Below are 21,964 nucleotides of genomic sequence, written 5' to 3'. Positions count from 1 at the left end.
CTGTCCCCTGTTCAGAAAGGAGTCAGTGGTTGGAGGCAAGGGGAAGGGATAGGGTCAGAGTCCCACAGGGGACCCCGTTCTCCTACGGCTCTCTTGGGAGGCTGACAGCTGCCCTGAGGTGGTCCAGTTAGGGCCCAGAGGGAGCGAGAGACCGTCAAGAACAGCCTCGCCGTGAGACTCAGAGCACTTGGCTCCACCAACCCAGAGCCATCACGCTCAGGAACGGCGGCCACAGCCCCGCGGCTCCCTTGCAGAGAAAAGTATGTGCAACAAGTTCATGACGAGAAAACCAAACCAGAAGATGGACAGCTTCCAAACCTGTCCAAGCGCGGGACGTCATCTGGCAGGAACGCGAATCGGGAACACGTCCAAATCCTCTGTGTTCCTGGAACCTGTGTCTGAGTACATCGGGACAGAATGTACGATGCCCCAGAAATATGTCAGAATAAATCTCCCCTCGGCTGCTTCTGCTGGCCCGAGGCAGGGGGCTTCCGGCCGCGGCGGGGGCATGTTTCTCAGCGCAAGGCCGCCGGGGGCATGCGGGCACTCCTCGGTGCCGGGCCTCCTGCGGGAGGCTCAAAGCACATCAGTCGCCAGAGGACGCGGGGCCAGGGGAGGAAGGGCCTCTGCACCCCTCTGGCTGCCGTCGCTTACTCTCCACGGAGAAACAGACGGTCCTGAGGGGCAAGTTCAGCTGCCTCCCGACCCAGCGGGTAACACGCGCTCCGCTACCTCGAGTCGCCGCGGCTCCTGGACAGCAGCACCGCCTGCCTCTCTCCAGAGAAGCCTGCTGGGGAAGGGGGCCCATCAGCGAGGCCTGAGAGGTCGCCGGGTGTGTGAAGGTCAATGTTATGTGTCAACTCACGTAGCCCCTGCGGCCCAGAAGGTCCAAGGCCAACCTGCGGGTGGCTGGAGGTATTTCCTCTGGGGATGCTGTTAACATTGAAGCCTGCAGACTCTGAGCAAAGGAGATCACGCTCCATCATCTGGGTGGGCCGCATCTCATCACTTGAAATCCTAAGGGAAAGACTGAGGGGCCCCGGAGAAGAGAGGCCTGTGCCCGCAGACTGCCTTCCAGCTTGGCCCTGGGTCTCCAGCCTGTGGCCCGCTCCGCAGGTTTCAGGGTTTCAGACTTGCCAGCCCCGCGAGCCTGTGAGCCGTTTCCCGAAAGCACGTCTCCCCCAGAACACACACGACCTACCGGTTCTGCTCGCCGCCCGCCAACCACGACTACGCAAGGTCCAGCCCGCTCCCGAGCCCCTAGGAGGTGGTAAGTCCCAACGTTATTCTCTTCTGGGTCCTCTCCTTCTTCTGTATGTACAAATGGCCCCCGTAAGAACATCATCTCTTCTCTTCCGAGGTCGGAAACGCCCAGAGCGCAAATCCACCCTCCTGTAGCATCAGGCCCCCGTAAATACTTAAAGCTCCACATCTTTCAAGGTACATCATCAGCTCCAAGACGGAGCCAAGACCGATACACCGCAGCGCTCCTCTGGTGCCACCGTGAGCACGGGAGTCTCTGTGAATGAGAGCAGCAAGTGGGTCCCGCAGAGACGCCGGGAGCTCGCGCCCCCGATGACCTGCCTTCGGCGTGGGTGCGCGGTGTGCACAGCTTGCCACACGGTTCCCGTGCCCCACACTCGGCCCCGCCTTCTCCAGTGCACAGGTGAGCCCCTGCTCACGGCTCCTTCCGTTCCCGGGGCGCGTGCAGGTGCCATGCCCGGCGAGGACGACACAGACGCCAGGAAAGCCATGGGGTCCCTACCCAGGCAGAATGTTGTTTAGTTTTCTAACGAAAACTCTAATGTAACTTAACTGGTTCTATCTCATGCCGACACTTTCAGCAAACAGGTAACCAATACAAAGCCACGTGGCGACATCATTCTGAAGAAAGTGGCAGGATTTATGAGGAGCAGTGGTTCGCAGCCCAGTGGCCTCCCCCAGGCACGGGACACACACACTTCGAGGTCCACCTCGTCAGCCCTTCAGGTGACTGTGGGTCACCTCGGGCCAGTCCGCGAAGGCCCGTACTTAGAAATAAGTGTGTTGGGCCCCCTGGGTGGCTCAGCGGTTGAGCATCTGCCTTCGGCTCAGGGCGTGATCCCAGTCTGGGGATCGAGTCCCACATCAGTCTCCCACGAGGGAGCCTGCTTCTCCCTCTGCCTGTGTCTCTGCCTCTCTCTCTCTCTGTGTGTCTCTCATGAATAAATAAAATCTTGAAAAACATATTAAAAAAAGAAAAATATACGTGTTTAGGAAAGCATACAATCCATAGCATCTCGCAGAAAAGCCCAGAAGTCACTAGCGTACAGTTTGATGGATTCTCACAAAGCGAGCCCACCATCAAAACCACCACTTGGCTAGAGAGAAGGATCCCGACAGCCTCCTAGGACCACCCCTCCTCCCAGAGGAAACACCCCCAGAAGAGGCCTCATTTTTATAGACTTTATACTTATTTCATATTTATATAAATGTTTTTATTGAAATAATTTTCCCATAAGGATTTAAGTAGTTCTAAAAAGTGTATGACAAAAACCGCCAAATATCTGACACCTGTTTCTGAGCCATTGGGGGCATCCAGTCCCGTCCCAGGGCCGACGTGGGGGCACAGGTGCCTCTGCCGAGACCTCAGGGCTCTGAGCCTGGGAAACGTGGAAGCACTGAGGCTGCGGAGGGAGCCAGCAAGAAAGCAGGTGGTTCCAACTCTGCGGGTGGTGTGGACACTTGCCCACGGCCTGTCCATGGCTCAGATCCCACAACAGGATGGGTGTGGGGTGAGGGGCGGAATGTGCCCCTCCTGCGAGCGCCGCGGGTGAGTGGACGGCCCCACACAGATGGTCTACGAGGAACCCAGAGGAACGCCGGCCCGGTGGGCCTGAGACACGGTCTCTCAGCCCGCGGCCTCACAGGTCTGAGAGCTCACTGGCCATTATTACCGTTGGGCGTATGTAATCGAGAGAGCAGAGCTGTTTTCTAGATTCTTCCTCAGCCTGCTCTTGCCCATGACAATGACCCGAGGAGCTCATGAAAATACAGGCTCTGGATCCCTGCCTGCTGGATCTCCGGAGGAGGAGCTGAGGATGTGGATCTTCGAGGATCTGGATCTCCGACAAAGGCCCCTGGCGGTTCAGGGACGGCGCCTCTTGTGTTTGGGAATCACTGCCGTTTCTGGGAAGGCCCAGCTAGCAGATATCTCCGGCTTTGGGGGCCATGTATGGTTTCTGGCTCAACCAGTCAGCTCTGCGAAGGACACGTAGGTGTAGCTGTGTTCTTATAAAACTTTATTTACAAAAACAAGCAAAGGGCCAGAGGTGGAGGCAGTACTTCTAGCCCTAATCCAAGCTGTCAGTCACCCTATGAGGTCAAAGGCCACAGAGGACGTAGGTAGATCTGATGAAATCACCCAAAATTTCTGAAATTAGTAAGACTATGAAATATCTACGCACACTCTCATGAGGGATGGAGCTCAGTCTAAGTGGTTGCTGTGCCTTGACAGCACAGTTAGCTTTTAAAATTCAGTGTTTAGAATTAGTAACATCACGAATAACACCACACACGTACAATAATGCCATATACACGAGCACAGACGTTCCTGTGCTGCTAATAAGTCAACGTTTATTTTTTTCTCACCTTTTAACATACTCATTGTGTGTTTTCACTCAGTAACACACACTAAGTAACACGGTGGCTCTCATATATGATTCATTGGATGACAAATGTCGATCTTCTGGGATTAAGTGGCCAAATCTTTTTCTCGGGGGTTTGGAACCACTGATCCAGTGATGAGTTCCCCAGAAACTATTACAAAGCCTGGAGATTTCTGGCCTCGGAAGGGGCGAGGGCCTGAGAAGCAGGAGGAGGACCCCCCCAGGGATCCCCCAAAAGGCCCAGTCGCCAAAGAGGAGAGCCAGCATCCGATCTAGAGCTCTCGGGAGGTCCGCCCCCCGAGCTTGGGGTCGGTGGCCGACAACCAGGCAGGTGGCTGGGGCCTAGCGGGCAGATCTCATGACGGGCCCAGGAGAGGCTCTAGAACATGGTGAGCGCACAGGAAGGCCCGAGGTGGGGGTGCGGGTGTTCATCGTGCAGCGGCCACAGAGATGTCCAACCACGTAAGCGTCTGATTTGGCCTACATGGCAGCTCGGAGCTTTCTTTGTATTTTAATATGAAGCTTCCAACATTTAAAAATGGGAAGCTCTCACATGAAAATCTGGATCGGGCTCCTGAGAAGCTGGCAGGCGTGGTAGGTCTGGCTCAATGGCCCGCTGGGGGGCAGGGCCTGGCCGTTGAGATGGGGTGCACAGCCACCACCCCCTATCTTCCCATAACTGCTTCCAGGCACCCGGCTCCTTCTGCAGCGTTTAGAGCACAGGAACATCCCGTCCTCTGCATCTGTCTCCATCCAGGTCCCAGCATGGACCGGGGCAAGTCACTCCAGGGCTCGGGGCAAAGTCCTCCCTTACACCCCCAGACCTGGGCTCGTCCCTCCCTCTCCGGAGACGGCAGGTGGGGGCGGGACACCCTCGGCGGCGGGGAGTAAATGCTGGAGCTGGGCCTTGACGCGGACAAAGAGGCCGTCAGGGGAGCCAGGCACCTCCGACGGTGGAGGGGAATCAGGCGGAACGCTCGGGGTGGGGTGGGGGATCCGAGGAGGCGCTGGCTCCCTCGAGACACACACCCACATGACCTCTGAGTACCTCCAGGTGGGACGGCCCCCTCCTGCCTCACGGGTGTCCAACGCCCAGCACCGTCCTAGGCCATTGAGCGTGATGACCATGCGGTGACTTCGGTATTTTCTGTTCTGTACGTGATACACCCACGAGGACCAACACTAGAGACGATACCGATGCAGTGAGACACAGGCAATCACTCTTCCCGCGGTGACGACCACGCGTGTGACGGTGGCTGGCTGAGTCCGCCAGGTGCATTACACACCCACATCCCGTGGGAAGCCGCTAACACCGTGCTGTGACGGTCAGCCGCGCAATCCCCAGGTTTAGACAGGCTAGTTTTGAATCCGAGCTCGGCTGCCTCTCAGCTGTGTATCCTTGGGCAAGTCACATCACCTCTCTGGGCCCACCGTTCTCCTGTTGTGCACCCGGTGGGAGTCGCTCCACTGCTCTGAACACTGTATGTGCGGGTACCAGACACGTGCTGCTTGGATCCGTGCCCGGGACATGCAAGGATTTAATAAATATTGGCATTTTCCGTGGGTGGTGTTGATTATTATTATTAATCATTGAGCTCTTATCCCCGGCGTGATCTTATTTAATCCTCAGGAGAAGGCGGCAAGCAAGCCACACACTCTTACTCCCCTGATCGGACGGAGGGAGTCTGAGGCCTGGAGTGACCGGCCACGCCGCCGGGAGGCCCTCAGCGATCCGCGCTGCGCGGCTGCAGTAGCTGCGCTCGAAGTGTCCTCTGCGTGACGGGTGTGCTCCGTAGACACTCCCGGGCCGGGCGGTAATTCAGAATTACTTTCCTGAGAACATCTCATCTCGTCTCGAGAACATGAAGGAAGTTCCTTCATGCTGCCAACGAAAGCTTCCAGGTTTAGACGTGCCAGGGCCGGGGGCCCCAAATCAGACGGCGGGCGGCTGTCTATCCGCGCATCAAACGGCCCACCCGCGGCCCCCTCCTTCTTGGGGGGAGACCAAAGGCCTGTCCTGCTCTTCTCTCCAGGACCGCAGACGGGCTCCACCGTCCGCCGTCTTCACGTCCGCGTCCCGGGCCAGCTCACGGGAGGACCCATTGCCCAGTGTGGTCGGTGCCAGCAGGACCTCGCTGCACAATCCAGCAAACAGAGGCCCTCGGTCACATGAGCTCTTAAAACGTCTTTTCCTGTGGAGATTCAGCGGGAACGGGCTCGGAAGGAAATCGGAAGTGAAACACACAGCATGAAACGCGGACGGGGCCCTGTCCCCACGTGTCCTGCCCTGCCGTCGTCGGGTGGGTGCCGAGGGCACGGCGGGTCGGAGGGGCGGGGCCCAGCCGCTGCGGGGAGCAGGGTCCACCTGCACTTCCCTCCTGCCGGGGAGCCGTGCTGGCGGTCAGCGGCTCGGGCTGAGTCAGGGGACCCAGGAGAGCGTGTGGGGAAAAGGCAGGGCTAATGCGTTTGACATTTGAGAGAGCGGTGGGGGGCGAGCATTCCTCCCCCATGAAATAAATGTGCTGTCGCGGGCTTCTGGTGAGTGCTGTGAACAACAGTCCCGGGTCCTTTGAAAATGTCAAATTTAACAGCACGGGAAAATGTCTTTTGAGTCCGAAGATGAGAAGTCAGGGGAGTTGAATTAACAACAGAGCAAACATTTTACCAAGTAATAGGGCCTTACGTCCCCTGTACGGGGCACCGCGCGGGGCAGCCTCTAATCTCTGGCACTTAATGAACTTTGAAACTGCTCAATAAATACTCCAGGCCGTGGCAGGCGCCGTCATGAGATAAATCCAGCCCTACTTCAATGGACTATATCATTTTTGTCATTAAAGGAGGCTAATTTTCGTGCCCAAGGAACTCACTTCCCTGGAAAGAACGTCAGGGGGGCACGGACCGTCCCCGCCCCTGTGCCTCGCAGGCCGGGGGGCCAGGGAGCACCTGCGCACCAGCACGCAGGGTGGACCTGGGAGCACCAGCTCCGGCGCCCTCGGCCCCCAGCCCACGGGGAGCACGCCAGGCCGCTGACTCTACACCAGACAAAGGGGAATTTCCCAATCCCTTGGGAATGCAAGGCCAGTTTTATGCAGCATAAAGTCCCCCCGTCCACCTCCTGCAGCATGAGGTGCTCACCCCCCAGAGGAAATGGGACATTTTACAAAAGCCCAGGGTGACGCTGAAAGCCGTGCTGAGCCGGGACCTCGCGCTGGGCCCCAGTGCACATGAGACGTTCTCACAGCGGCTTCCTCACCTGCCAGGCCTGGGAAAGGCGACCCCGCCAGCCCTCCCCAGGTCCCCGTTGACCGTCGCTGCCTCCGCACTGGTCACCGAGAGCGGTTTCCCTCCCCTGGCTCATCGTCACCTTCTGCTCAGCGCCCGGAGAGGGAGAGGAGCCCGGCAGGAAAGAACTCCCCGAGGGCGGCAGCCGACGGCCTTCCCCTGCTGCCGGCGCGGTGCACCCAAGGGCACGCCTCGGGAAGGCTGCCCAGCCAGGGCAAATTGGAAGCAGGACTGGTAATTAGGGACAGACGGTGTCCTCAGAGGACAACGTGCCAATGCAGAAATATGGTTTCCCAATTTTTTTTTTTAACCTAAGGATCATTCTGCTTCTATTACCTAAGGGAGAGAGGAAGGAAGTTGGGTCAGCTAGTCTTGCTCCCCACGCACAAACATGCCAGGGCCAGGGAGAGTCCCAGGACGTACCCCGATGGGCAGTACTCACACCTCTTACCGTCGCAGAGCCTTGGCTCAGGCAATCCCAGAGCCCTGTACGCCAAGTGGGGGTTCCCCAAAAGGCTGTAGGAACAGCATTTATGGAGACGGGGCTGCACATGCTGCTCCGTGCACATCCCTCAGCCCGTGCAGCGTGTCAGCCAGGCCGATGGTGCACGACAAGAATGCCTGGGGTGACGGGGCACCAGTAGGAACCGGCCGGCCCAGACCTCCGTCCACTGCCAGCATCATGTTCAGTGCGTCCTGGCCGCACACCAGGCCCCGACCGGTGCAGCCGACGCCGTCCATGCCTTGCAACGCAGCAGCACAGCGGCTCGGCCCCTCTGCCCCTAAATGGTGCTGACTCCGTCCATTTGGGTAAATTGCTGCTTCTGTGGGCTCACTTACCCGGCAGATCGCAGAGTGGGCATATCTCAAGGGTGTTCTCTAGAATATTCTCTGAGCTTCCAGGGATTCTGAGGCCTGAGGGCATGTGCAGGTATGCAAACTGGCCCCAGAAATTTCCTCAGGGATGAAAACTAGCAGGTGGCAACAGCGTGCTGTGACCACGCCAGTCCTGACAGCCACGGCTTCTTTAATTCCCCCGTTGGTCCTAATTAAAAATACCTCTTTAATAAGTAATTTTTAATTACAAAACGACTTCAGAGAATTTGGGAAATCGTTACAATGGAAAGGAAGAGAGATGACCTGAGATCTCACGATCTCGACTGGGGTTTCTCAAACGTGGCACGCCCCACATCTTGGGCCGGACCGTCTTCTGCCGTGGGGGCCGCCCTGGCGCTGCAGGATGTTCAGCAGCACCCCCCAACCCGTGGGCTCCGTGTCCCCCGCACCCAGGTCGATGTTTGCAACCACAGTCGCTCGCACGCTGCCAGAGACTCTGCCAAAGTGCCCTCCACGTGTTCCTCAAACCAGGTCAGATATTCATTCCATGAACATTTGTGAACCGCCTGCTACGTGCCAGGCACTGGACTCAGGCAAGGTAGAGACGAGCCTGCTCCCTCAAGGGGACAAACAGCCGCTTACAACTTGTGCAGAGCCCTAAGCGCTCACCGGGACACAGATGGGGCCACGTGCGGACGAGTGTGAGGGATAGACGACCCCGACCGACCGGAGACGCCAAGCACTGCGCCCCGAGGACGAGGCAGAGGGAAGGGAGGCTCGCCGCCTCCAGCCTCCCGGCGGACGCCACCCTCATGTGCCGCCCGCCATGCGTGCATGCACGGGGGGTCACGGCATGTCCACTTGCACCCTCCTCGAGAATGATCTCTGGCTATTTTCTTTCTCGGGAAACCAAACACGCCTGGGGGGTGGGTGGGGACAGGGTGGCACACTCTCTCCCCACATTATTCCTTCTCTTCTAAAACTAAAAATTCTCGCTAAGTGGATGTTTTCGTTTATCGTAAACTGCTGGGTTGAGTGCGATGGGCTAATTATTTCCGCACGGTCTAAAAGAAGCCCAGAATAATTGTCTACAATTTTCTGCATTTGCTTTCTCCCAAAGAACGTATTTTTCTTCCTTAAATTTCAAAGCCCGCGTCCCTGATTGGGCCCTGGTGATATCATCTGTAAAATAAGCAGGCGCTCGAAGCAAATGTCAATCACAAACGTCCCAGCGATCTTACGGGGCAGAACGCTGGCAGCTTCTCGGACAGACGGACTGGGGAGGGTGCTGGCGTCCCAGACCTCACCCTGGCCCTGGTGTGAGCGGGTCTCTCCTCCTCCTCCTCCTCTCCGAATCTACGATGCTACATGCCAAGCCCCACCTAACCTTCCCCTTGCAAAGTGCCATTCTGAATTCCCATCTGCTGCCTTCAGATGGGGACTTTGTCACCCGGTGCAGCTTGCAGCTTTCAAGTATTTGCTAGATGGTTGAGGACGACCGTCCGGGGCTGTGGCTGCATGCACCCCCTGCCCACGTCCCACCCTCCTCAGCGAGGCCCCCTCAAGCAGGTGTAGGATAGACAACTGGGATGTCACAGAGCGCAGGTGCCGTGTTTCTTTGCAGAACCCCAAACTTTTCCTTTGCCAAAAGCTGTAGCGGGCCCCACACCCCCTTCTCTCACCACTAAAAATCTCCGAGTTGTAATAACCATGCGGGCTGTCCATATTGAGCCACTTAACAGTTCATATGGTCTTTAAAATGCATATCGTGTGACAGTGGATCTGGATTTGTGAATGACAGCTTTTTATTAGAGCTGCCTTCCATCGTCAGGAAAGATATTATCTTCCTGTCTTTGCAACGTGCCAACAGCATCTTGAAGGATCCAGGGAGGGGCACGGACGGGTGGCATGCAGCCCGGGAGGCTGTGCCGGCAGCCCCGTGGTGGCTGGTGCAGAAGGGGGTGCTGCGGCGAGCAGCCCCCGCGATGCATGAGCTCATGCGAGACAGGTGGCGCTTCTGTCCACGGACACCGCGCCGGCGAGGTGGCCGCAGCTGTATGGAGAAGTGACCCGGGACGGGACGGCGGGGGGAAGACGGGTGTGATCACTCCGCACGTGGTGTCCGTTCGACCGGCGAGGCGGCGATAAAGGCATTAATTTAACTGCAAACATTAACATGTGTACAGTAAGATGGATTTTCTTAACAGTTCAGTGTGGCATAACCTTAATGCAGTACATTAAAATCATTCATTACAATGAATAAATAGCTTAATGAGATTGGAAGCGTCGAGCGTCTCCCCGTAAACGTGTGATGAAGGGTAGCAGGTGATAGCTGTCACCGAGCATAAATTATCATCTCTCCGGCGCATTGTTGCTTTTGTTGAATATTCAAAGGGACGGCTTCCCAGGACAATATCAAATTAGTCTGCGTAATAATAATTTAAAAAAAAAAAGAGATCTGCAACAAAATTATCTACAGTCCTTACCTGCATGACGCTCCACTTTAAACAAAGGCCAATTACCATCTGATATTCGTTGAATGATTTGTCCCCGGTTCAAACAACGATGCCCACGGACTCTCCTTTCTGCTCCACACTCCTGAAGTTGACATTTCACTCCCCAAACTTGCAGTCGGAACTTAATGATCAAGCACAGGGGCGGTGAGTGGGGTTGGTCAAGCGCTGGGGACAGGACGGGGTGTTGCCGTGATTTTTCTGCTGCTCCTCGAAGGATTCTTAATCGACTCAGTGCATTTAAATGATGCATTCTGGAAACCTCACCGGTGGGGTGTGTGTGTGTGTGAGGAGGGACAGCCCTCCCCTCCCTTTTAGGTCACGGAACCTGATGGCCGTCCCGTCACAGGGGAGCAGCAGGCTGGAGACTGCAGCGCCGACACTCGACGCACCACGACCACTGCCTTCTCCGTCAGGAAGACGAGGCTCCGCATTTCTTAACGACTCGTGCATGATTTTCCTACTCGGATTCGAACGCTGGGTTAGCTCCCAGAACGATAAAAACCACGGCGCTAACTATCCCGTCCGCTTGGCATTCACGGCGAGAAGTACCGGGTTACCTTGCGTGGCTGCCGGCCAGTGACAGCTGCTCTGGGCCGCGGGCTCGGCCGTCGGTGCTCGGGAGCGCAGACCCTGCTGGGGAGCTCACTCCAAGCCCCGTGCATGTTCCTTTTTTTTTTTTTTTTTTAAGACCCGTGCATGTTCCAAGTCTGCTCTCCAGACCCTTCCAAGGAGCAAACCTGGAAGCGCATCCTGTGTCCGAGCTGCAGCTTTAGTCTACTGAAGGGAGCAGCGCTCACCATGTGGGCGCAGGCCACCCACCTTCTGGACCCCCACGTCTGTGGCTCTCAGGCGCCCCTTTCCCTGGTGGAAGGAAGAGCCCTGGGCTGGGGATGGTGAGAAGCTTGCACGAAGTCCCCCAGCTAGGAAGGGGGTCTGCGCGGGATCCCTGGGTGGCGCAGCGGTTTAGCGCCTGCCTTTGGCCCAGGGCGCGATCCTGGAGACCCGGGATCGAGTCCCACGTCGGGCTCCCGGTGCATGGAGCCTGCTTCTCCCTCTGCCTGTGTCTCTGCCTCTCTCTCTCTCTCTCTCTGTGTGACTATCATAAATAAATAAAAAATAAATAAATTAAAAAAAAGGGAGGGGGTCTGCGGTGTACACACACCTCTCTCTGACTTGAAATTAGATCCTCAAAAGAAAATGATGCCTAGGGCAGCCCGGGTGGCTCAGTGGTTTAGCACTGCCTTTCGGCCCAGGGCGTGATCCTGGAGACCCGGGATCAAGTCCCATGTCGCGTTCCCTGCATGGAGCCTGCTTCTCCCTCTGCCTGCATCTCTCATGAGTGAATGAATGAATGAATGAATGAATAATAAATAAATAAATAAATACCTTAAAAAAAAAGAAAATGATGTCTAAAATCTGTGGATTGTATCAACATCACTTCGCTAGGTGTGACACCAGGAGGGGACGGGGCCAAGGGACCTGTGTGTACTATCTCCGCCAACTCCTTATCAACCTATGTTCAAAGCAAAAAGTTTGTAAATCATGCTAAACCATACAGAGCTATACAAAGAAGCTGGAATGGTGACCCCAAAAAAGATAAGTCCATGCCAAATCCCTAGAACTTGTGTATGTCAGCCTGTTTGGAGAAAGAATATTTGCAGAAGTAATTAGGAATCTTGAGATAAAGAGATCATCCCGGATTATCCGGTTGGGCCCTAAATCCAGTGACCAGTGTCCTTAGAAGAAGAGGGGAGAGCGAGCGCGGGGAGAGGCAGGGACGTGAAGGTGGGGGAGGAGGCTGGAGAGACACAGCCACAGGCCAAGGGGCGGCCACGGCTGCCAGGAGCTGGAGGAGGCAGGAAGGCTCCCCCCACCGCCCCCGACGCCTCCAGCGCGGACACAGCCCTGCCCGACATTTCGATTTCAGACCCGTTTGTTCAAGTAGCCACATGACCCCAAAACACTACTCTCCAACTTTTAAAGGAACCAAATCCATATCCCAACGAAGCCTTTAAAACGCCTCTTCCTGAATATGTTTATTTAGGTCAAGCAACACCAACACAACGCTAAGAAACCTAAAAGGCTCCGGAGGTCACGTTACTCCCTCTCTCTGGGGGACGCCGAAGGATGTTGGAACTGCCTGGAACGCGTCACGAGGGCCCATCCATCTACTGCTCAGTCAATCACAGGAGCTGCCCTCGCAAGGTCCAGAAACCTTATGAAGTAAAAAACAGGGGGCGGCCGCGGAGCCCATTCACGTCACGCCAAAGGGTTGCTCTGAACGCGATTCTGATGCGGTAGCGGCCTGGGCTGCGCCTGGCTCTGAAAGGGACCAGCCCTGAGCCCGACGCCCACGGCCTCCCTGGGCATCCCGGTCGCGCCTTTGGACCGTATGAAAGACGCGGAGGTTGCTTCCAAGCCAACACGATCGGGGGACTGCAGGGACCGTCCGGCGGGGGGTTTGGGCTCGTGTCTGAGTCGAGAAGCCAGACCAGCTTCTCTTCGTTCCAGACACTCGTGTTCAGATTCTGCACAACGTCAGGTTTTCCCAAACCCTCACGGGGCCGGGGAATGCAGACGGGGTTGCAGTCACTCTCCACATGCACAAAGGAGCGAAGCAAGGTCCCCATGCAGGTGACGCAGCGCCTGCCTGCAGGGTGGCCGGGCAGGCTGGGGTGGAGGTGGGAGGGGTCCCTGGGCCGAGTGCCGGCAGCGGATCCCAAAACTCCTGAGTCCTGGTGACACTTGTCACTCGGGCCATGCGGGGCTGTCTTGGTGATAGAGGGTTTTGCACTCGGACCGGGGACGGAAGTGGGAGAGAGGATGGAGGGCGCAGACCGGGAGGGACACCTGGCACAAACCCCCGGCCGTGCAACCACAGGCACCTCAGCCATAGCGGATGCCCCGACACGGCAGGGGACCCCAATCTGCCACCGGCCAGGAGCCCCCAGAGCAGCTTTTTCCAAGGGGTTGGAGCTCCTCGCCCATCACGGAAGATGGCCGTGCTCCTGGGGCCTCCGCGCTCCCGACCTCCGCAGTGCTAGCCCGAGCCACCAAGTCTTCAATAACCCAGAGTACTGCTTGCAAAATGTGTCGCTGGGCCGTCCCTTCCAAATCCCCTGTTACCTTGGCAACGCAGACGTGAACGACAGCCTCCCATCACGTATCAGTGGTGGGAGCGCATTGGTATCCCACCACCCCGTAGTTCCAAGCTTGCCCTGCGAGGGCCCGCTGTGGGGACGAGAGAGGTGGCCCTAAAGGCACGCGATTAGGCTTTTGCCGCAAGAGACAGGCCCCTTGTGCTAGGATGACCAGCAGATTGTGGACAGGCTACCTGCCCGGTGACCTGCCGGGGCAGAGCGGGTGTGAGTGGGGCCACGTGCCGCCTGCGATCCTGGCTTCGCTGCCTCCGCCCGGGTGACCCTGAGTGGTCCTGCCACATCCCCGAGCTCACGTGCTTCACCTGTGAGATGGAAACAGGAGCACCCCTTCCAGGGCCCTCCAGCGACTCTGGGAGGAACCTGCCCCGGGCTTCTCCCGCTTCCACGGCTGTGCCGCTGCCATTTCTCTAAGCTGGGAAGCTGCTCCAAGCCTGGCTTCCGCCGACAGAAGCCCAGCTGCCCCTGCGCTCCCTCCCCTGTGCTCCCTTCCAGTAGCAACCACAATCCTCAGCACAGCATTCCCGGGTGATCCACTCCTCGGCCACTTCCTCACGTCACACGATCCGTGCTCATCTCACCGACACTAAGGGGGAACAGACGGCAGGCATCACCACCCTCTGTACTGTCCGCGCTATAGATGTCACTGCTGATGCCGCCGGCACTACTACCATTGCTTCCACATTTCCCACCGCCACCACCCTACTACCGCCACCGCCGCCACCACCACCGCCAGCATCACATCTCAACCATCATCATCACCACAACCACCACCACCACCATCACATCTCAACCATCATCATTACTGTTATCACCTGCATCATCCTTATCACTATAATCCCTGCCATCACCACCAGCATTATCATCACAACTACCATCATCACCATCACCGCCACTATCATGATCACCACCGCCACCAACACGATGGTGACCATCACCCCACAACCAGTACCGTCACCACCAACACTACCACTACTGCCATCACCACCACCACCATCATCATCTAACTTTACCGAGCACTTAGTAGGTACCTAACACTCTTCTAAGCACTCTTCCCAGCCTTATAAAGCCCCTCTGAAGTAGATAGTGTTGTTATCCCATTTTATAGCTGAGAAAACTAAGGCCCAGAAAACTTAAGCAATTTGCCCAAGGCCACAGGGACCCACATAGAGGAGCCAGGACCTAAGCCCAGGCGGTCTGACTTGCGTCAACTCTCTTAAACACATCCCAGACTGCCCCCACATGCTTCGCAGGCCTCCTGGGAACCCCCTAGGTATGCCACACGTACACGCCAGACATGAAGGGATGCCCTGGTCAATCTCCTGTCTCATCCCCTCCCTACCCTGGCCATCACCTCCGCTGTGCAGCCTTCCCAGATTCCCTGCACAGGGGATGATCCGTGTCCTCCGCGTCACATGCGCTGTGCTCACCTTCCTACACCTTCCTCCCTGTTGAGACATGAGCCCCTCAGGAGCGACCATATTTTACTGCTGTTTCCCCACCAGACCCGAGCTCCGTGACTGATCCCTGATGGGTGTTTGACGAATATTTTAAAACTCAGAGTGGCTGATCTGTCAAAGCTTGTTGACTCACTACCATCAAGGAGCTCCGTGCAAACTCTCTCCCAGCCACACGTGCACCCGGCCCACACACGCCGGCACCCCCGCGCCCAGGGACCCCTCCTGCTCTGTGCCTAGCAGCTTCCGTGCCCTCTCCATCGTCTCCGAAGGGAACAGAGTGCCCCAGACGTTGGGTGTGAGCCAGTCCAGAGTTCACGCAGATACACACCTTTCTGTTTCTTCAAGTCGCTTGGCCTTTTTGTGACCCTCGGCGTTTTCAGGTCACTGTACAGCGTGTCCACCAGCACACCCAACGGTGCCCAGAAATGAGGAATCATCACTATGATTGCACAACTGACAAAACAGCCCCAGCGACCCCACACAACCGGCCCGGGCCACGCGACAGTTGAGGTGTGAGTGGTGGAGCTTACGGCCCCGGTTCCTGCTCCTGCTTTACGGGGAGGTCAGCGACAGCGAGAGATTTCTCTAGTTGTGTCTGCTGCTCTTCCTCCGTTAGGGCCCAGTGGTCCTGAGAGGCCCAGGACGGCCTTCATTACAAGGGATGAAGCAGGAGAACCCCCAACCCCCCCCCCCCGCCACGGTATCTGCGGTGACCGGAGAACACCGTCGCTGTTTCCAGAGCGATGAAGGGAGCCTTGAGTGAGTCGCCAGCAACTCCAAGTGAGCAGCGAGAAGGCACAGCCCATCTCGCATGTCCCGTGCGGGATGGCACCTGCCCCCGCGGCGGATCCGTGCGGCCGTGGGCTGGGAGCTGGGAAGCGTCCTGGGCCCCACACGGGGCTGTGGGTTCTGCTGAACCCTCGGGCTCCAGGGCCGGCGGGAAAGACAGGCTGGGGGGCCCCGGCGGGAACGCGGGTGACTCAGAGCACGTGCCTGCAGCATGGGCCCCGGGCAGCCAAAGCCTCCAGTTTGTTAGGAAACAAGGCAGAAGTCATGCTATTTATGAAAAATAAGATTAAGCAGTGACAACTCAGTGTAAAAACAGAGGTCTGGAGCGTCATGCGTGGTAGGATCAGGCCTTGGGCTCGTTTATGACCGTCCCTGTGCTGCAGGCTCAACCCCGTTAGCCTCAGTCCCCAGCGTGACCGCGCACGCTCTGGCCTCCTATAGTGGGGACTGAACCTCTAAGCTGGGGAGTGTGTCCTTTTTTTTAGAGATTTTATTTATTTATTCATGAGAGACACAGAGAGAGGCAGAGACACAGGCAGAGGGAGAAGCAGGCTTCCTGCAGGGAGCCCGATGTGGGACTCGATCCCTGGACCCTGGGGTCACGCCCTGGGCTGAAGGTGGACGCTGAACCGCTGAGCCCCCAGGTGCCCCAGGTGAGCATGTTCTACTGCTACTGACGTGGCCACGCCTCTACCTGGGTGAGCGTAAGCGGGGGAGACACAGCTACTCCTCCTCACCTGAGGCAAAACCGGCCCCTGGCTGGTCGGTGGGTGGGATGGGGCAGCCGGCGTGGGTCCCCCGAGGTCCCCTCTGCAGCCTCTCACTGCCACCTCCCGTGTGGAGGGACCCATGAGTGCCCCCGGGGGTGCCAGAGGCCCGGCCAGCTTGGGGGCTGCTCCTTTATGGACGAGGAACCCCCAACCGCTGGTCCCAGGAAGCCAGCATGGTGCACCCACAAGCAGATGTTGTGGACTAGAGGCCACAGGACGGAGCCCTGCAGCCCCACGGGGACGCGCTGCATGAGCATGATGGGCAGAGTGCACGCTTGGAGATGCGTGCCCTGGTTTCCTCTAGATGTCACGCGGGGTGGGAAGGCCTGGGGCCCCCAGTACTTATGCTGCCGCCGCCGGGTCTGCATCTGTGTGGGGCCCAGGCCAACACGTGACATCAGGACCAGTGGCTGAGTCACCCATGAGCGACGGGCCAGGGAAGGATGTGGCTCTTGGCCCTCCGGGTTGGCCGGGCACCCACGTGCTTACTCTGGTGCTTAGCTGCCCGCCCGGCAAGAAGGGGCAGAGGGAGAGACGGGGTCACGGACGCGGAACAAACGTATCGAGTTCAACCACGAAAGCCGAATCCTGAAAACGCGGATTCACTTAGACCAGCATTTCCTGAACCTGGAACGGGCGCGGCGTTTGCAGACACGGGCCGCTGCCTGCGGCTCCACCAAACACCACCTCCGCGTCGTCCTCACGAGCCTGGGCTTGGGACGAGCTCCCCGAGCCACAGCAACACGTGCCCGGCCGGGGCGAGGGGCAGGGGTACGAGCAGGAGGGACGGCCTCGGCCCCGTGGGAGCGCGTTCCGGATTCGAGACCTGCCTCCAGGGTGCGCCCAGCACCTCGGGTGAACCCGCTTCCCGCTCTGCTGCGTCTTCAGCCCGGCTCGGCTCCGCGCGGCTCTGGGCCCGACCCCGGGGTCTCAGGGGAGCTGGCGGTCCCTCTCCGGGCCTGCATCCAGTGACACGGTGGCGGCGAAGGACGGCAAAGCCCTGGCCGGCCCTCCGGTGCTGGGGGGCACGGGAGCCGGCGCGCCGGGAGCCGCAGCAAGACAACCGTGGCTGGAGAACAGGCAGGTGGGCGGCTACGGGACCACCAGCTTGTCGGCCTTTCCCGCCGGGCGAGAGCTGGCAGGATGGCAGGATGAGCACGCGTCCTCTCCCGGGTCCCGAGCGGGAGGGAGGCCGCCTCCCGGGGAGAGTCCCCACGTCCCCGTCTGCCCCTGGGGACCGCGGGCAGGGCCCCGGAGCTGGCCTGCCTGGGCGACGATGACAAATGGCTCCCACGACCTGAGACCCAGCGCGGAGGCCCGCCAGCGCGGGGGCGCCCGCCTTCTCTCCCCCTCCACCCTCTCCCGCCCCATTGCTGCCAAGCACTGTGCAGCCCGGAGCCAAACCAATCCGGGCGGCTCCAGAGGCTTCCGCGGGGCTCAGAGCACAGGCTGCAATCAGATTCCACGCTCCAGCGCCCAGCCCTGCTCGCTCCACACACAGCGGAGCCATTCATTAACACCGAGGCCAATTAAAAAGTAGGCAGGCTCCCAGATCACAAAAATCCCCAGGCTGCGCCTTCCCGCCCACTCCGAGAAGGCCGCGGGGTGACCGCCGCCCACGCAGCAGGGAGGGACCGGACCCCAGAGAGGGAGCGAGGACCCGTCCTGTGGGCACCGCCGGCTTCCCGCACTGCCAGGGGGCTCACCCGTCGGGGGCCGGAGCCCCTCCACTCTCCACCGCGCCGAGCCCACGGCAGCCTGCTCCGTACCAAGTTTTATGGAGTCATTTTGTGTACTTCCATTAAAGAGCTTAATATCCAAGTGACAGGGGGAAAAACAGCCTTCTCATTACGGGTCTCTGTAAAAACAAAATTGTAAAAATTTACCATTGAGTTATTTACAAAGCAGGAGATGTAATCAGTACTTACACTCCCACTGGAAGGATCGGTCTTTGGCGGACAGCCCCAAGCCCTGGCTGGCAGCGGCCGCGCAGCCCTTTCCAGGACTTAGAACCGAGCGGCGGTCTGTCCTCTGAGGGGGAAGATCCCCCGTTGTGGGGGACACGATGACCCCGTGAGGCCAGGGGCCCGGCAGTCAGAGGGAGGAGATAGCAGCCGGGGTGTTGGCGAAGGCGGGGTGGGTTACGCCACATGCGCCACCATCTGTATTTCATCTCGGAGCCACGAGCTCCCTGAGGGCGCAGAGAGGTGTCCAGCATGGCCCTCCCCCTGCCCACAGCGACCCCGGTGCTCCCCATGGAAGAGCAGGGTCACCTCTGAGCTTCCCACCTGCTCCGCCTCCACATGTGCCCCCTGGACCGTCCCTTCTCTTGGTCTTATGCTGCTTGTTTGTCTTGCTACTCTTATTTTAATATGATCCCAGACTCGCAGAAAAGTTGCAAGAACATGACACATGCCTGCGTTCCCTTCGTGTACGTTCCCTTGACCCCATTTTCTCGATTGCTGATAAATACCCTAATACTTATTTTCCAAAGCCAAAGACCTCCTCCTACGAATCCCAGTTTGAATTCAAAGATCAGGATGATAACGCTGCACGATGCCCCCGACCTAACCTAGGGACTTCCCAGATTTCGCCACCTGTCCCTAGAACATCTTGTGCAGAAGTAGTCCCCAGGTCGTCTGCAGGAACCTGTCATCCGCTCTCAAGTTGTCTTGAATTGCTTCCCGTGTTGTGTGACTTGCGGCATTTTTGGAGGCCAGGCTGGTTACTGTAGGCAGCTCTGAAGTCTGGGTCTCTCTGATGTTTCCCCGCCAACAGACCCCGGGTACTCGGGCAATCAGAGCCGATGCTGCGTCCTCTCAGGGCCGAGGGTCCATGAGCAGGCACGCGGCATCCACGCGCCCCATGACCGGAGGTGGAGTGGCTTTGGAGGCTTCACAAGGATGTGTCCACCATAATCTCTGTGCATAAAATCAGCTTTACTTCCACCTTGGCAATTATTAAGACTCCTTAGGAGGATATTCCGAGGCTATCTATCGCATCGCGCCTTAACTCTTCCCCACTAGCTGCGGTACCTACAGTGCTTCTCGCCTGGACCAACCCTCATCAGCGCTGCCTGAGGAATGGTGCTTCTCTGGCTCCACTGCAGATGCCTCACGTGTCAGGGGCCGTTCTGCTGGAAGGAGGCCCCGCCCTTCCCAGTCCTATTGTTTGTGCCAGCGTGGACTTCAAAATTCTTACTTTATTCCATAGGCTACTATCACTACCATCGTCTTTTTTCCCAATTCTGGCATTTCCCTGGATTGGGTGGGTAGGGGCCCGTCAGGCTGGGTCCTGTGTCTCTCTGCCATGTCCCCATCATGGCAGGGCTCCCCCTGTCTACGCTGCTGTTCTTGTCACTGAGAACTTGAATTCTGAGGCTTCCTCATGGGTCTCTCCTTACTTCCTACACCGTGTCTCACTGTCGGCTTCAATACTGCTGTGTCCTCAGCTCCAAGCGTCTGGTACAGAGCAAGCACTTAGCCAGAGACAAGTATCAGATGTACCGGGATATGGTGAGCCCAAGGGAGCAGGTGTTCCGAGGACCCTGGTCGACACTTTGCTGCCCTGCCCACAGCTCCTGGGCCACGGGGGTGGCTGGTGGCCTTGATGAGCAGTTCCTGCGTATGCAGCTCTCCCTGGCGACGTGCACGGTGCCGTGGACCCCAGCCAGTGTGTGTGGGGGGGCGCTGATTGGAGCACACACGCCTCCTCCTTCCTCACAGTGGGTCCTACGTGGTCCCGCAGGGGGATCCCCTGAGGGGCTGAGCTGTGGTAGCCTGAGGCCGTATCCCCCTTAACAAGCCCCTCTTTTTGGTTTTCCTCTTTACCTTGTTCTCTCTCCACAGGTCTCCCGGCATCATTCCCCAAATAAGCTGCTGGCACCCCACCCCGGCAGGATCTACTTTCAGGGCATCCTAAGCTAAGACAGCCCCCCAGTGCTGCAGAGACCAGCTAGAAGCCAACTAAATGCAGGAGCTCAGTAACATCTCTTTGGAGGTTCAGCTTTCAAACCTGGAGGATTGCAAAGTGCAGAGACAAGCATTTCCCCAGCAAAGCTAGTGCTCCAATTCAGACGATCTTGCCCCACAGGGAGTCAATGCTTCCCGTCCCCCCACCCCCCACCCCATGCTGCAATGTCAGGGAAGCTGGGAACCATGAGAAACCCTCTTATCTGGATCTCTGACACCCGGGCTCATGCCTACGTGCCTACACGAGTTCTGCATTAGGGCAGCTTGCCGGTTCCAGCCTTATTCCAGCTCATGCGTGCACAGTCACAGGAAACAGCATCCTAATCCCTCCAGCTCAGTAGCATTCCTGTCCTGCTTACTTATTTGGGGTCTGTCTTGGATCTGCTAAATAAAAAAGTATTCTGATGCCCGTTAAAGGTGGTAAGAAAGGCTTTATGCAAGGGGAACCACCATGGGGGTGCGTTGCAGCAGGGAGAGAAAGGCTCACATCTCTCTGGATGCAAGGATGCAGCCAATAAGCAGGGATATGATGCCTGCAGATCCTGAGGGCTGAGTTCTGATCTGATGGGTCTCAAAAGCCACATGCAGGAGCCTGACAACCGTCCTCTACAAAGTGGTGCAGGCACGCCCAGAGCGCAGCAGCGTCTGGGAGCCTCGGCCTCGCAGACACTCTGGACATCACTGCATTGGGTAGGGCTCATCTTCCCAGACATATGGGGCCACGTGGGGTCCAGGGCTGCTTCCCTCCCCATGGCTCCTTCTTGCTCCCCCAACTCCAGTCCTCCCTCATCACCCTCGGGAGGGACCTGTGGGCAGGGACTGTCTACTTCCCGGCCGGACCCACCACCATCCTGCCCTTGAACGCTTCCCAACAGTTGCACACAATCACAAGCAGGTGCCAAGCCCTGCCAAGGACCCAGATGGGATGAGGATTATTGAGATCATCCACAGAAAAATTGCGAATCCTGCCCAAAGGGCCCAGAGACGAAGAAGCCATCCTCAGGCTGGAGGACACTGCAGTGCAGAGGGAGTGAGTGTGGAGGAGGAGGACAGAGTGTCCCCAGGGAGCCTGGATGCCCAGGATTGAGCATGCGCTGGCTCTCACTGACCCGTTATCCTGGCAGCTCCCCCACCCAGAGGTGGAGGATGGCATTAAGCCCCCTCTGCAGATAGGAAGCTTGGGAGACCCTCGCGGCCGGGCCAGGACTGGAGCCCCAGTACACGGTTGCCTGTCCGGACGCTGCTGGAACTCAGAGGAAGGGAAGGGACTTGGCAGCAGGAGGGGCGGATAAGGTGCCCAATGGGAGGACAATAGGACCAGGGGCACCGCCTCACAAGCCACATCCAGGGCAGGGCCGGGCTGGGGACCTCAAGCTTCTGAGGCTGCTGGCAGGTCTGAAGGAGGACGTGCAGCACAGTAAGTGGCTCCACGGCATTCCTCGGTATTCACTAAGCACCTACTCTATGCTGAGCTGGGGAGGGATGCCAGGGTGAGCAAGGCCAGTGGGTCCCATTACTGCACAGCTACACTCGG

At 58.1% G+C, this 21,964-nt stretch overlaps 1 protein-coding gene and 1 long non-coding RNA gene across 5 annotated transcripts in view; one reads left to right on the top strand and one right to left on the bottom strand.

Moving 5' to 3' along the window:
- The window catches only part of CDH4 (cadherin 4), a 508,943-nt gene that overhangs the window by 402,069 nt on the left and 84,910 nt on the right, over positions 1-21,964 (bottom strand). The window lies entirely within an intron of this gene.
- LOC144298642 (uncharacterized) lies at positions 461-3,017 on the top strand. The gene is made up of 2 exons (XR_013365594.1): positions 461-1,270; positions 1,361-3,017. It is a non-coding gene; the product is annotated as an uncharacterized LOC144298642 (long non-coding RNA).

This window comes from Canis aureus, chromosome 26 (assembly GCF_053574225.1).
Source record: "Canis aureus isolate CA01 chromosome 26, VMU_Caureus_v.1.0, whole genome shotgun sequence".
Lineage (NCBI taxonomy): Eukaryota > Metazoa > Chordata > Mammalia > Carnivora > Canidae > Canis > Canis aureus.
The sequence above is the reverse complement of the archived record's forward strand: the minus strand, read 5'-3'. Positions and strand labels throughout refer to the sequence as shown.